Below are 14,041 nucleotides of genomic sequence, written 5' to 3'. Positions count from 1 at the left end.
ACCCCCCCCCCCCCCCACCCCCCCCCCCCCCCACCCCCCCCCCCCCCCACCCCCCCCCCCCCCCACCCCCCCCCCCCCCCACCCCCCCCCCCCCCCACCCCCCCCCCCCCCCACCCCCCCCCCCCCCCACCCCCCCCCCCCCCCACCCCCCCCCCCCCCCACCCCCCCCCCCCCCCACCCCCCCCCCCCCCCACCCCCCCCCCCCCCCACCCCCCCCCCCCCCCACCCCCCCCCCCCCCCACCCCCCCCCCCCCCCACCCCCCCCCCCCCCCACCCCCCCCCCCCCCCACCCCCCCCCCCCCCCACCCCCCCCCCCCCCCACCCCCCCCCCCCCCCACCCCCCCCCCCCCCCACCCCCCCCCCCCCCCACCCCCCCCCCCCCCCACCCCCCCCCCCCCCCACCCCCCCCCCCCCCCACCCCCCCCCCCCCCCACCCCCCCCCCCCCCCACCCCCCCCCCCCCCCACCCCCCCCCCCCCCCACCCCCCCCCCCCCCCACCCCCCCCCCCCCCCACCCCCCCCCCCCCCCACCCCCCCCCCCCCCCACCCCCCCCCCCCCCCACCCCCCCCCCCCCCCACCCCCCCCCCCCCCCACCCCCCCCCCCCCCCACCCCCCCCCCCCCCCACCCCCCCCCCCCCCCACCCCCCCCCCCCCCCACCCCCCCCCCCCCCCACCCCCCCCCCCCCCCACCCCCCCCCCCCCCCACCCCCCCCCCCCCCCACCCCCCCCCCCCCCCACCCCCCCCCCCCCCCACCCCCCCCCCCCCCCACCCCCCCCCCCCCCCACCCCCCCCCCCCCCCACCCCCCCCCCCCCCCACCCCCCCCCCCCCCCACCCCCCCCCCCCCCCACCCCCCCCCCCCCCCACCCCCCCCCCCCCCCACCCCCCCCCCCCCCCACCCCCCCCCCCCCCCACCCCCCCCCCCCCCCACCCCCCCCCCCCCCCACCCCCCCCCCCCCCCACCCCCCCCCCCCCCCACCCCCCCCCCCCCCCACCCCCCCCCCCCCCCACCCCCCCCCCCCCCCACCCCCCCCCCCCCCCACCCCCCCCCCCCCCCACCCCCCCCCCCCCCCACCCCCCCCCCCCCCCACCCCCCCCCCCCCCCACCCCCCCCCCCCCCCACCCCCCCCCCCCCCCACCCCCCCCCCCCCCCACCCCCCCCCCCCCCCACCCCCCCCCCCCCCCACCCCCCCCCCCCCCCACCCCCCCCCCCCCCCACCCCCCCCCCCCCCCACCCCCCCCCCCCCCCACCCCCCCCCCCCCCCACCCCCCCCCCCCCCCACCCCCCCCCCCCCCCACCCCCCCCCCCCCCCACCCCCCCCCCCCCCCACCCCCCCCCCCCCCCACCCCCCCCCCCCCCCACCCCCCCCCCCCCCCACCCCCCCCCCCCCCCACCCCCCCCCCCCCCCACCCCCCCCCCCCCCCACCCCCCCCCCCCCCCACCCCCCCCCCCCCCCACCCCCCCCCCCCCCCACCCCCCCCCCCCCCCACCCCCCCCCCCCCCCACCCCCCCCCCCCCCCACCCCCCCCCCCCCCCACCCCCCCCCCCCCCCACCCCCCCCCCCCCCCACCCCCCCCCCCCCCCACCCCCCCCCCCCCCCACCCCCCCCCCCCCCCACCCCCCCCCCCCCCCACCCCCCCCCCCCCCCACCCCCCCCCCCCCCCACCCCCCCCCCCCCCCACCCCCCCCCCCCCCCACCCCCCCCCCCCCCCACCCCCCCCCCCCCCCACCCCCCCCCCCCCCCACCCCCCCCCCCCCCCACCCCCCCCCCCCCCCACCCCCCCCCCCCCCCACCCCCCCCCCCCCCCACCCCCCCCCCCCCCCACCCCCCCCCCCCCCCACCCCCCCCCCCCCCCACCCCCCCCCCCCCCCACCCCCCCCCCCCCCCACCCCCCCCCCCCCCCACCCCCCCCCCCCCCCACCCCCCCCCCCCCCCACCCCCCCCCCCCCCCACCCCCCCCCCCCCCCACCCCCCCCCCCCCCCACCCCCCCCCCCCCCCACCCCCCCCCCCCCCCACCCCCCCCCCCCCCCACCCCCCCCCCCCCCCACCCCCCCCCCCCCCCACCCCCCCCCCCCCCCACCCCCCCCCCCCCCCACCCCCCCCCCCCCCCACCCCCCCCCCCCCCCACCCCCCCCCCCCCCCACCCCCCCCCCCCCCCACCCCCCCCCCCCCCCACCCCCCCCCCCCCCCACCCCCCCCCCCCCCCACCCCCCCCCCCCCCCACCCCCCCCCCCCCCCACCCCCCCCCCCCCCCACCCCCCCCCCCCCCCACCCCCCCCCCCCCCCACCCCCCCCCCCCCCCACCCCCCCCCCCCCCCACCCCCCCCCCCCCCCACCCCCCCCCCCCCCCACCCCCCCCCCCCCCCACCCCCCCCCCCCCCCACCCCCCCCCCCCCCCACCCCCCCCCCCCCCCACCCCCCCCCCCCCCCACCCCCCCCCCCCCCCACCCCCCCCCCCCCCCACCCCCCCCCCCCCCCACCCCCCCCCCCCCCCACCCCCCCCCCCCCCCACCCCCCCCCCCCCCCACCCCCCCCCCCCCCCACCCCCCCCCCCCCCCACCCCCCCCCCCCCCCACCCCCCCCCCCCCCCACCCCCCCCCCCCCCCACCCCCCCCCCCCCCCACCCCCCCCCCCCCCCACCCCCCCCCCCCCCCACCCCCCCCCCCCCCCACCCCCCCCCCCCCCCACCCCCCCCCCCCCCCACCCCCCCCCCCCCCCACCCCCCCCCCCCCCCACCCCCCCCCCCCCCCACCCCCCCCCCCCCCCACCCCCCCCCCCCCCCACCCCCCCCCCCCCCCACCCCCCCCCCCCCCCACCCCCCCCCCCCCCCACCCCCCCCCCCCCCCACCCCCCCCCCCCCCCACCCCCCCCCCCCCCCACCCCCCCCCCCCCCCACCCCCCCCCCCCCCCACCCCCCCCCCCCCCCACCCCCCCCCCCCCCCACCCCCCCCCCCCCCCACCCCCCCCCCCCCCCACCCCCCCCCCCCCCCACCCCCCCCCCCCCCCACCCCCCCCCCCCCCCACCCCCCCCCCCCCCCACCCCCCCCCCCCCCCACCCCCCCCCCCCCCCACCCCCCCCCCCCCCCACCCCCCCCCCCCCCCACCCCCCCCCCCCCCCACCCCCCCCCCCCCCCACCCCCCCCCCCCCCCACCCCCCCCCCCCCCCACCCCCCCCCCCCCCCACCCCCCCCCCCCCCCACCCCCCCCCCCCCCCACCCCCCCCCCCCCCCACCCCCCCCCCCCCCCACCCCCCCCCCCCCCCACCCCCCCCCCCCCCCACCCCCCCCCCCCCCCACCCCCCCCCCCCCCCACCCCCCCCCCCCCCCACCCCCCCCCCCCCCCACCCCCCCCCCCCCCCACCCCCCCCCCCCCCCACCCCCCCCCCCCCCCACCCCCCCCCCCCCCCACCCCCCCCCCCCCCCACCCCCCCCCCCCCCCACCCCCCCCCCCCCCCACCCCCCCCCCCCCCCACCCCCCCCCCCCCCCACCCCCCCCCCCCCCCACCCCCCCCCCCCCCCACCCCCCCCCCCCCCCACCCCCCCCCCCCCCCACCCCCCCCCCCCCCCACCCCCCCCCCCCCCCACCCCCCCCCCCCCCCACCCCCCCCCCCCCCCACCCCCCCCCCCCCCCACCCCCCCCCCCCCCCACCCCCCCCCCCCCCCACCCCCCCCCCCCCCCACCCCCCCCCCCCCCCACCCCCCCCCCCCCCCACCCCCCCCCCCCCCCACCCCCCCCCCCCCCCACCCCCCCCCCCCCCCACCCCCCCCCCCCCCCACCCCCCCCCCCCCCCACCCCCCCCCCCCCCCACCCCCCCCCCCCCCCACCCCCCCCCCCCCCCACCCCCCCCCCCCCCCACCCCCCCCCCCCCCCACCCCCCCCCCCCCCCACCCCCCCCCCCCCCCACCCCCCCCCCCCCCCACCCCCCCCCCCCCCCACCCCCCCCCCCCCCCACCCCCCCCCCCCCCCACCCCCCCCCCCCCCCACCCCCCCCCCCCCCCACCCCCCCCCCCCCCCACCCCCCCCCCCCCCCACCCCCCCCCCCCCCCACCCCCCCCCCCCCCCACCCCCCCCCCCCCCCACCCCCCCCCCCCCCCACCCCCCCCCCCCCCCACCCCCCCCCCCCCCCACCCCCCCCCCCCCCCACCCCCCCCCCCCCCCACCCCCCCCCCCCCCCACCCCCCCCCCCCCCCACCCCCCCCCCCCCCCACCCCCCCCCCCCCCCACCCCCCCCCCCCCCCACCCCCCCCCCCCCCCACCCCCCCCCCCCCCCACCCCCCCCCCCCCCCACCCCCCCCCCCCCCCACCCCCCCCCCCCCCCACCCCCCCCCCCCCCCACCCCCCCCCCCCCCCACCCCCCCCCCCCCCCACCCCCCCCCCCCCCCACCCCCCCCCCCCCCCACCCCCCCCCCCCCCCACCCCCCCCCCCCCCCACCCCCCCCCCCCCCCACCCCCCCCCCCCCCCACCCCCCCCCCCCCCCACCCCCCCCCCCCCCCACCCCCCCCCCCCCCCACCCCCCCCCCCCCCCACCCCCCCCCCCCCCCACCCCCCCCCCCCCCCACCCCCCCCCCCCCCCACCCCCCCCCCCCCCCACCCCCCCCCCCCCCCACCCCCCCCCCCCCCCACCCCCCCCCCCCCCCACCCCCCCCCCCCCCCACCCCCCCCCCCCCCCACCCCCCCCCCCCCCCACCCCCCCCCCCCCCCACCCCCCCCCCCCCCCACCCCCCCCCCCCCCCACCCCCCCCCCCCCCCACCCCCCCCCCCCCCCACCCCCCCCCCCCCCCACCCCCCCCCCCCCCCACCCCCCCCCCCCCCCACCCCCCCCCCCCCCCACCCCCCCCCCCCCCCACCCCCCCCCCCCCCCACCCCCCCCCCCCCCCACCCCCCCCCCCCCCCACCCCCCCCCCCCCCCACCCCCCCCCCCCCCCACCCCCCCCCCCCCCCACCCCCCCCCCCCCCCACCCCCCCCCCCCCCCACCCCCCCCCCCCCCCACCCCCCCCCCCCCCCACCCCCCCCCCCCCCCACCCCCCCCCCCCCCCACCCCCCCCCCCCCCCACCCCCCCCCCCCCCCACCCCCCCCCCCCCCCACCCCCCCCCCCCCCCACCCCCCCCCCCCCCCACCCCCCCCCCCCCCCACCCCCCCCCCCCCCCACCCCCCCCCCCCCCCACCCCCCCCCCCCCCCACCCCCCCCCCCCCCCACCCCCCCCCCCCCCCACCCCCCCCCCCCCCCACCCCCCCCCCCCCCCACCCCCCCCCCCCCCCACCCCCCCCCCCCCCCACCCCCCCCCCCCCCCACCCCCCCCCCCCCCCACCCCCCCCCCCCCCCACCCCCCCCCCCCCCCACCCCCCCCCCCCCCCACCCCCCCCCCCCCCCACCCCCCCCCCCCCCCACCCCCCCCCCCCCCCACCCCCCCCCCCCCCCACCCCCCCCCCCCCCCACCCCCCCCCCCCCCCACCCCCCCCCCCCCCCACCCCCCCCCCCCCCCACCCCCCCCCCCCCCCACCCCCCCCCCCCCCCACCCCCCCCCCCCCCCACCCCCCCCCCCCCCCACCCCCCCCCCCCCCCACCCCCCCCCCCCCCCACCCCCCCCCCCCCCCACCCCCCCCCCCCCCCACCCCCCCCCCCCCCCACCCCCCCCCCCCCCCACCCCCCCCCCCCCCCACCCCCCCCCCCCCCCACCCCCCCCCCCCCCCACCCCCCCCCCCCCCCACCCCCCCCCCCCCCCACCCCCCCCCCCCCCCACCCCCCCCCCCCCCCACCCCCCCCCCCCCCCACCCCCCCCCCCCCCCACCCCCCCCCCCCCCCACCCCCCCCCCCCCCCACCCCCCCCCCCCCCCACCCCCCCCCCCCCCCACCCCCCCCCCCCCCCACCCCCCCCCCCCCCCACCCCCCCCCCCCCCCACCCCCCCCCCCCCCCACCCCCCCCCCCCCCCACCCCCCCCCCCCCCCACCCCCCCCCCCCCCCACCCCCCCCCCCCCCCACCCCCCCCCCCCCCCACCCCCCCCCCCCCCCACCCCCCCCCCCCCCCACCCCCCCCCCCCCCCACCCCCCCCCCCCCCCACCCCCCCCCCCCCCCACCCCCCCCCCCCCCCACCCCCCCCCCCCCCCACCCCCCCCCCCCCCCACCCCCCCCCCCCCCCACCCCCCCCCCCCCCCACCCCCCCCCCCCCCCACCCCCCCCCCCCCCCACCCCCCCCCCCCCCCACCCCCCCCCCCCCCCACCCCCCCCCCCCCCCACCCCCCCCCCCCCCCACCCCCCCCCCCCCCCACCCCCCCCCCCCCCCACCCCCCCCCCCCCCCACCCCCCCCCCCCCCCACCCCCCCCCCCCCCCACCCCCCCCCCCCCCCACCCCCCCCCCCCCCCACCCCCCCCCCCCCCCACCCCCCCCCCCCCCCACCCCCCCCCCCCCCCACCCCCCCCCCCCCCCACCCCCCCCCCCCCCCACCCCCCCCCCCCCCCACCCCCCCCCCCCCCCACCCCCCCCCCCCCCCACCCCCCCCCCCCCCCACCCCCCCCCCCCCCCACCCCCCCCCCCCCCCACCCCCCCCCCCCCCCACCCCCCCCCCCCCCCACCCCCCCCCCCCCCCACCCCCCCCCCCCCCCACCCCCCCCCCCCCCCACCCCCCCCCCCCCCCACCCCCCCCCCCCCCCACCCCCCCCCCCCCCCACCCCCCCCCCCCCCCACCCCCCCCCCCCCCCACCCCCCCCCCCCCCCACCCCCCCCCCCCCCCACCCCCCCCCCCCCCCACCCCCCCCCCCCCCCACCCCCCCCCCCCCCCACCCCCCCCCCCCCCCACCCCCCCCCCCCCCCACCCCCCCCCCCCCCCACCCCCCCCCCCCCCCACCCCCCCCCCCCCCCACCCCCCCCCCCCCCCACCCCCCCCCCCCCCCACCCCCCCCCCCCCCCACCCCCCCCCCCCCCCACCCCCCCCCCCCCCCACCCCCCCCCCCCCCCACCCCCCCCCCCCCCCACCCCCCCCCCCCCCCACCCCCCCCCCCCCCCACCCCCCCCCCCCCCCACCCCCCCCCCCCCCCACCCCCCCCCCCCCCCACCCCCCCCCCCCCCCACCCCCCCCCCCCCCCACCCCCCCCCCCCCCCACCCCCCCCCCCCCCCACCCCCCCCCCCCCCCACCCCCCCCCCCCCCCACCCCCCCCCCCCCCCACCCCCCCCCCCCCCCACCCCCCCCCCCCCCCACCCCCCCCCCCCCCCACCCCCCCCCCCCCCCACCCCCCCCCCCCCCCACCCCCCCCCCCCCCCACCCCCCCCCCCCCCCACCCCCCCCCCCCCCCACCCCCCCCCCCCCCCACCCCCCCCCCCCCCCACCCCCCCCCCCCCCCACCCCCCCCCCCCCCCACCCCCCCCCCCCCCCACCCCCCCCCCCCCCCACCCCCCCCCCCCCCCACCCCCCCCCCCCCCCACCCCCCCCCCCCCCCACCCCCCCCCCCCCCCACCCCCCCCCCCCCCCACCCCCCCCCCCCCCCACCCCCCCCCCCCCCCACCCCCCCCCCCCCCCACCCCCCCCCCCCCCCACCCCCCCCCCCCCCCACCCCCCCCCCCCCCCACCCCCCCCCCCCCCCACCCCCCCCCCCCCCCACCCCCCCCCCCCCCCACCCCCCCCCCCCCCCACCCCCCCCCCCCCCCACCCCCCCCCCCCCCCACCCCCCCCCCCCCCCACCCCCCCCCCCCCCCACCCCCCCCCCCCCCCACCCCCCCCCCCCCCCACCCCCCCCCCCCCCCACCCCCCCCCCCCCCCACCCCCCCCCCCCCCCACCCCCCCCCCCCCCCACCCCCCCCCCCCCCCACCCCCCCCCCCCCCCACCCCCCCCCCCCCCCACCCCCCCCCCCCCCCACCCCCCCCCCCCCCCACCCCCCCCCCCCCCCACCCCCCCCCCCCCCCACCCCCCCCCCCCCCCACCCCCCCCCCCCCCCACCCCCCCCCCCCCCCACCCCCCCCCCCCCCCACCCCCCCCCCCCCCCACCCCCCCCCCCCCCCACCCCCCCCCCCCCCCACCCCCCCCCCCCCCCACCCCCCCCCCCCCCCACCCCCCCCCCCCCCCACCCCCCCCCCCCCCCACCCCCCCCCCCCCCCACCCCCCCCCCCCCCCACCCCCCCCCCCCCCCACCCCCCCCCCCCCCCACCCCCCCCCCCCCCCACCCCCCCCCCCCCCCACCCCCCCCCCCCCCCACCCCCCCCCCCCCCCACCCCCCCCCCCCCCCACCCCCCCCCCCCCCCACCCCCCCCCCCCCCCACCCCCCCCCCCCCCCACCCCCCCCCCCCCCCACCCCCCCCCCCCCCCACCCCCCCCCCCCCCCACCCCCCCCCCCCCCCACCCCCCCCCCCCCCCACCCCCCCCCCCCCCCACCCCCCCCCCCCCCCACCCCCCCCCCCCCCCACCCCCCCCCCCCCCCACCCCCCCCCCCCCCCACCCCCCCCCCCCCCCACCCCCCCCCCCCCCCACCCCCCCCCCCCCCCACCCCCCCCCCCCCCCACCCCCCCCCCCCCCCACCCCCCCCCCCCCCCACCCCCCCCCCCCCCCACCCCCCCCCCCCCCCACCCCCCCCCCCCCCCACCCCCCCCCCCCCCCACCCCCCCCCCCCCCCACCCCCCCCCCCCCCCACCCCCCCCCCCCCCCACCCCCCCCCCCCCCCACCCCCCCCCCCCCCCACCCCCCCCCCCCCCCACCCCCCCCCCCCCCCACCCCCCCCCCCCCCCACCCCCCCCCCCCCCCACCCCCCCCCCCCCCCACCCCCCCCCCCCCCCACCCCCCCCCCCCCCCACCCCCCCCCCCCCCCACCCCCCCCCCCCCCCACCCCCCCCCCCCCCCACCCCCCCCCCCCCCCACCCCCCCCCCCCCCCACCCCCCCCCCCCCCCACCCCCCCCCCCCCCCACCCCCCCCCCCCCCCACCCCCCCCCCCCCCCACCCCCCCCCCCCCCCACCCCCCCCCCCCCCCACCCCCCCCCCCCCCCACCCCCCCCCCCCCCCACCCCCCCCCCCCCCCACCCCCCCCCCCCCCCACCCCCCCCCCCCCCCACCCCCCCCCCCCCCCACCCCCCCCCCCCCCCACCCCCCCCCCCCCCCACCCCCCCCCCCCCCCACCCCCCCCCCCCCCCACCCCCCCCCCCCCCCACCCCCCCCCCCCCCCACCCCCCCCCCCCCCCACCCCCCCCCCCCCCCACCCCCCCCCCCCCCCACCCCCCCCCCCCCCCACCCCCCCCCCCCCCCACCCCCCCCCCCCCCCACCCCCCCCCCCCCCCACCCCCCCCCCCCCCCACCCCCCCCCCCCCCCACCCCCCCCCCCCCCCACCCCCCCCCCCCCCCACCCCCCCCCCCCCCCACCCCCCCCCCCCCCCACCCCCCCCCCCCCCCACCCCCCCCCCCCCCCACCCCCCCCCCCCCCCACCCCCCCCCCCCCCCACCCCCCCCCCCCCCCACCCCCCCCCCCCCCCACCCCCCCCCCCCCCCACCCCCCCCCCCCCCCACCCCCCCCCCCCCCCACCCCCCCCCCCCCCCACCCCCCCCCCCCCCCACCCCCCCCCCCCCCCACCCCCCCCCCCCCCCACCCCCCCCCCCCCCCACCCCCCCCCCCCCCCACCCCCCCCCCCCCCCACCCCCCCCCCCCCCCACCCCCCCCCCCCCCCACCCCCCCCCCCCCCCACCCCCCCCCCCCCCCACCCCCCCCCCCCCCCACCCCCCCCCCCCCCCACCCCCCCCCCCCCCCACCCCCCCCCCCCCCCACCCCCCCCCCCCCCCACCCCCCCCCCCCCCCACCCCCCCCCCCCCCCACCCCCCCCCCCCCCCACCCCCCCCCCCCCCCACCCCCCCCCCCCCCCACCCCCCCCCCCCCCCACCCCCCCCCCCCCCCACCCCCCCCCCCCCCCACCCCCCCCCCCCCCCACCCCCCCCCCCCCCCACCCCCCCCCCCCCCCACCCCCCCCCCCCCCCACCCCCCCCCCCCCCCACCCCCCCCCCCCCCCACCCCCCCCCCCCCCCACCCCCCCCCCCCCCCACCCCCCCCCCCCCCCACCCCCCCCCCCCCCCACCCCCCCCCCCCCCCACCCCCCCCCCCCCCCACCCCCCCCCCCCCCCACCCCCCCCCCCCCCCACCCCCCCCCCCCCCCACCCCCCCCCCCCCCCACCCCCCCCCCCCCCCACCCCCCCCCCCCCCCACCCCCCCCCCCCCCCACCCCCCCCCCCCCCCACCCCCCCCCCCCCCCACCCCCCCCCCCCCCCACCCCCCCCCCCCCCCACCCCCCCCCCCCCCCACCCCCCCCCCCCCCCACCCCCCCCCCCCCCCACCCCCCCCCCCCCCCACCCCCCCCCCCCCCCACCCCCCCCCCCCCCCACCCCCCCCCCCCCCCACCCCCCCCCCCCCCCACCCCCCCCCCCCCCCACCCCCCCCCCCCCCCACCCCCCCCCCCCCCCACCCCCCCCCCCCCCCACCCCCCCCCCCCCCCACCCCCCCCCCCCCCCACCCCCCCCCCCCCCCACCCCCCCCCCCCCCCACCCCCCCCCCCCCCCACCCCCCCCCCCCCCCACCCCCCCCCCCCCCCACCCCCCCCCCCCCCCACCCCCCCCCCCCCCCACCCCCCCCCCCCCCCACCCCCCCCCCCCCCCACCCCCCCCCCCCCCCACCCCCCCCCCCCCCCACCCCCCCCCCCCCCCACCCCCCCCCCCCCCCACCCCCCCCCCCCCCCACCCCCCCCCCCCCCCACCCCCCCCCCCCCCCACCCCCCCCCCCCCCCACCCCCCCCCCCCCCCACCCCCCCCCCCCCCCACCCCCCCCCCCCCCCACCCCCCCCCCCCCCCACCCCCCCCCCCCCCCACCCCCCCCCCCCCCCACCCCCCCCCCCCCCCACCCCCCCCCCCCCCCACCCCCCCCCCCCCCCACCCCCCCCCCCCCCCACCCCCCCCCCCCCCCACCCCCCCCCCCCCCCACCCCCCCCCCCCCCCACCCCCCCCCCCCCCCACCCCCCCCCCCCCCCACCCCCCCCCCCCCCCACCCCCCCCCCCCCCCACCCCCCCCCCCCCCCACCCCCCCCCCCCCCCACCCCCCCCCCCCCCCACCCCCCCCCCCCCCCACCCCCCCCCCCCCCCACCCCCCCCCCCCCCCACCCCCCCCCCCCCCCACCCCCCCCCCCCCCCACCCCCCCCCCCCCCCACCCCCCCCCCCCCCCACCCCCCCCCCCCCCCACCCCCCCCCCCCCCCACCCCCCCCCCCCCCCACCCCCCCCCCCCCCCACCCCCCCCCCCCCCCACCCCCCCCCCCCCCCACCCCCCCCCCCCCCCACCCCCCCCCCCCCCCACCCCCCGCCCCCCCCTCCCTCCCCCCCCCCAACACACACCCCCACCCCCACCCCCCCCCCCTCCCCCCCCCCTCCCTCCCCCCCCCCTCCACCCCCCCCTCCTCCCCCCCCCCCCCCCCCCCACCCCCCCCCCCCCCCACCCCCCCCAACCCCCACCCCCCACCCCCCCCACCCCAACCCCCCACCCCACCACCCCCCCCCCCCCCCCCCCCCCCCCCCCCCCCCCCCCCCACCCCACCCCCCCCCCCCCCCCCCCCCCCCCCCCCCCACCCCCCCCCTCCCCCACCCATGCTTATCTTAAGAGATTTGGCAAGATCAGAATAACCTGGGCCACCCAGATCAGGGTGAGAGCCTCTTTATGACCACATAAAGATAAATACGGAGAGTGTTTATATGACCAGCTCCCCTCACCTGATACAGAACCTGTGTGGATCCAATCCGCTGCTTTTGAAGGATTTCCCAAAGCTACCACAACTCAAAATAGAAACTATCAAAACAGTCCAGCAAACCTTCATCTATGTGGTATCATGAGTCATCGTGCTAATGGAGGGCCTCTTTCTAACCAAAGGGTGAACCTGATGCCTGAGACATTGAAAGGGGATGGTTTTGATTCCCCACTCCTCTCCATGAGCAGTGGACTCTTATCTGGTGGACTGGATTTGTTTCCCTGCTCCTCCACATGAAGCTGACTAGGTGACCTTAGACCACTCACAGTTCTTCAGAACTCTCTCAGCCCCATGTGCCTCACAAGGTATCTGTTGTGGAGAGCGGAAGGGAAAGGAGTTTGGAAGTCACCAAGAGTCTCCTTACAGGAGAGAAAGGGGGGGGTAGAAATTCAACTCCTCTCCTTCTTCTATGGTACACATCCTGTGCAACTACACTAATCCTTTTTTTTTCTTCCATTCCAGGTAAAATAGAAATGACAACCGTCTACAGACAATGGATCAGTCAAATTCTGCCCTCTCATTCTAATCACGGACTTATACCTCTCTGTTCTCTTTTGTGAAAGGGTCAGCCTGGAGAAATTGCATTATTCTCGTGATTTATCTCATAGTCTTATCATTCATTCTGTATTAAGCTAGATTTGTGCTACCTGTTTACATTTCAAATCCACCCAAATTATATGCTGCAATTTTGTTTTTTATCTATGTATTTCTGTGATCGTCATATTTTATTCTAGCTTTTATTGGGTAAAGCCATAAAGACTCCTGTGTGCAATAGACATCCCTACCAACTAGAACGTTTGTTATTTTTACTGTGGTTGCAAGTGTAATATTGCAAATAAAGTTGAATTTTTTAATTAAAGCTTTAATTTGCTTGAGTTCTTACATTTAATGGGCAATGAATCCCAAATTACTTTTGCTGCCAGGAACAATAAGGGGTGTATTGGATTAGGACACTGAAATTATGGTAAAAAAGAAAAAGAAATTAAAAATTAGTATAAATTTCATGAGGACACGCCTCTTTCAAGTAGATGTCTTAACACTGCAACTTCATATCTACCAGCCCTTTGGAGGAACAGGGGAAGGATTTATGGTCAACCCAAAATCTTTTTTTTTAAGAACTAAATTTACGGTATGATTGAGGTGTGATGCTGAGAAAAAATGGAGAAACAGAAAAAAATACAGATTTATGCTTACTATGTACCCATGTTTATATCTGTGCCCCTATTCTCTTGTGTCTGTTAACTAGTGATACAGTGGGTGTGATTTTAGGATTAAGCAAGGATGCCCTGTTGAATCTCGAGCACTGAGTGGGAAGACAGACTGAAGACATTTATAGAGGCCTCTAGCTGATGATGCCCCTCCATGATATATAGCTTTAATTGAGTGTGGCCTTCTCTTTCGAGGAAAGGTTTTTTCTATATGTTAAAGGGTCGGTTTTGTGTGGGTAGTGGCCTGTGAGTAACTTTCTCCATGGAAATATTTGGTCCATATTGACTCCCCGGTCTGAGTTTTCTCTTTGTGCAGAACTTTGTGAAGAGTTCCACGAGGACAATTTCAGTAATGGCTAAAGATCTCTCCCGAATCGCAGTTTGCTAATCGTTAAAATGTTTTTAGGGTACCCGCTCCATTCATGAAGGGCCCGGATATGTTAACTTAGAAATCAGGGTTATCAACTTTGCATTGTAAAATTCCCCGGAGATTTGGATGGAGAGCTTTGGAGGTTTGTGGAGATGGGGGGACTTTATTCAGGATATAATGCCATAGAGTTCACCCTCTAAAGTAGCCATGTTCTCCAGAGAAACTGATCTCTGTTGTCCGGAAATCAGTCAAAGTTCCAAAAGATCTCCTCCACCAACCTGGAGTTTCGGCACCCTGTTAGATACTGAGAACGACCTCTGCAATACTCAAGTCATTCTTGTCAAATGCAGAGGACAGCTTTGCTAAGTGAATCACAGTAAAGAAGTTCTCCAGAGGAACCCACAAATATTTAATGCATTAAACTGTCGTAAACTGGATTGAAGGAGTGGGAGCAAATTCAACAGTTGTGCGGGGTTCATGAAACAATTTGGGTGCAGTCTTCAATAGATCTAAGATCCAATCAATCCAGGGCTTGCAAATTCAGCCACATTGTGCAGATGGATATATTTAGTGATCATATTACAAGGATTTAGTGATGAAGGAAGGAAGGAAGGAAGGAAGGCAGGAAGGAAGGAAGGCAGGAAGGCAGGAAGGCAGGAAGGAAGGAAGGAAGGAAGGAAGGAAGGAAGGAGGAAGGAAGGNAG

This window comes from Sphaerodactylus townsendi, linkage group LG15, assembly GCF_021028975.2.
Source record: "Sphaerodactylus townsendi isolate TG3544 linkage group LG15, MPM_Stown_v2.3, whole genome shotgun sequence".
Classification (NCBI taxonomy): domain Eukaryota; kingdom Metazoa; phylum Chordata; class Lepidosauria; order Squamata; family Sphaerodactylidae; genus Sphaerodactylus; species Sphaerodactylus townsendi.
This window is presented reverse-complemented; position numbering follows the sequence as displayed.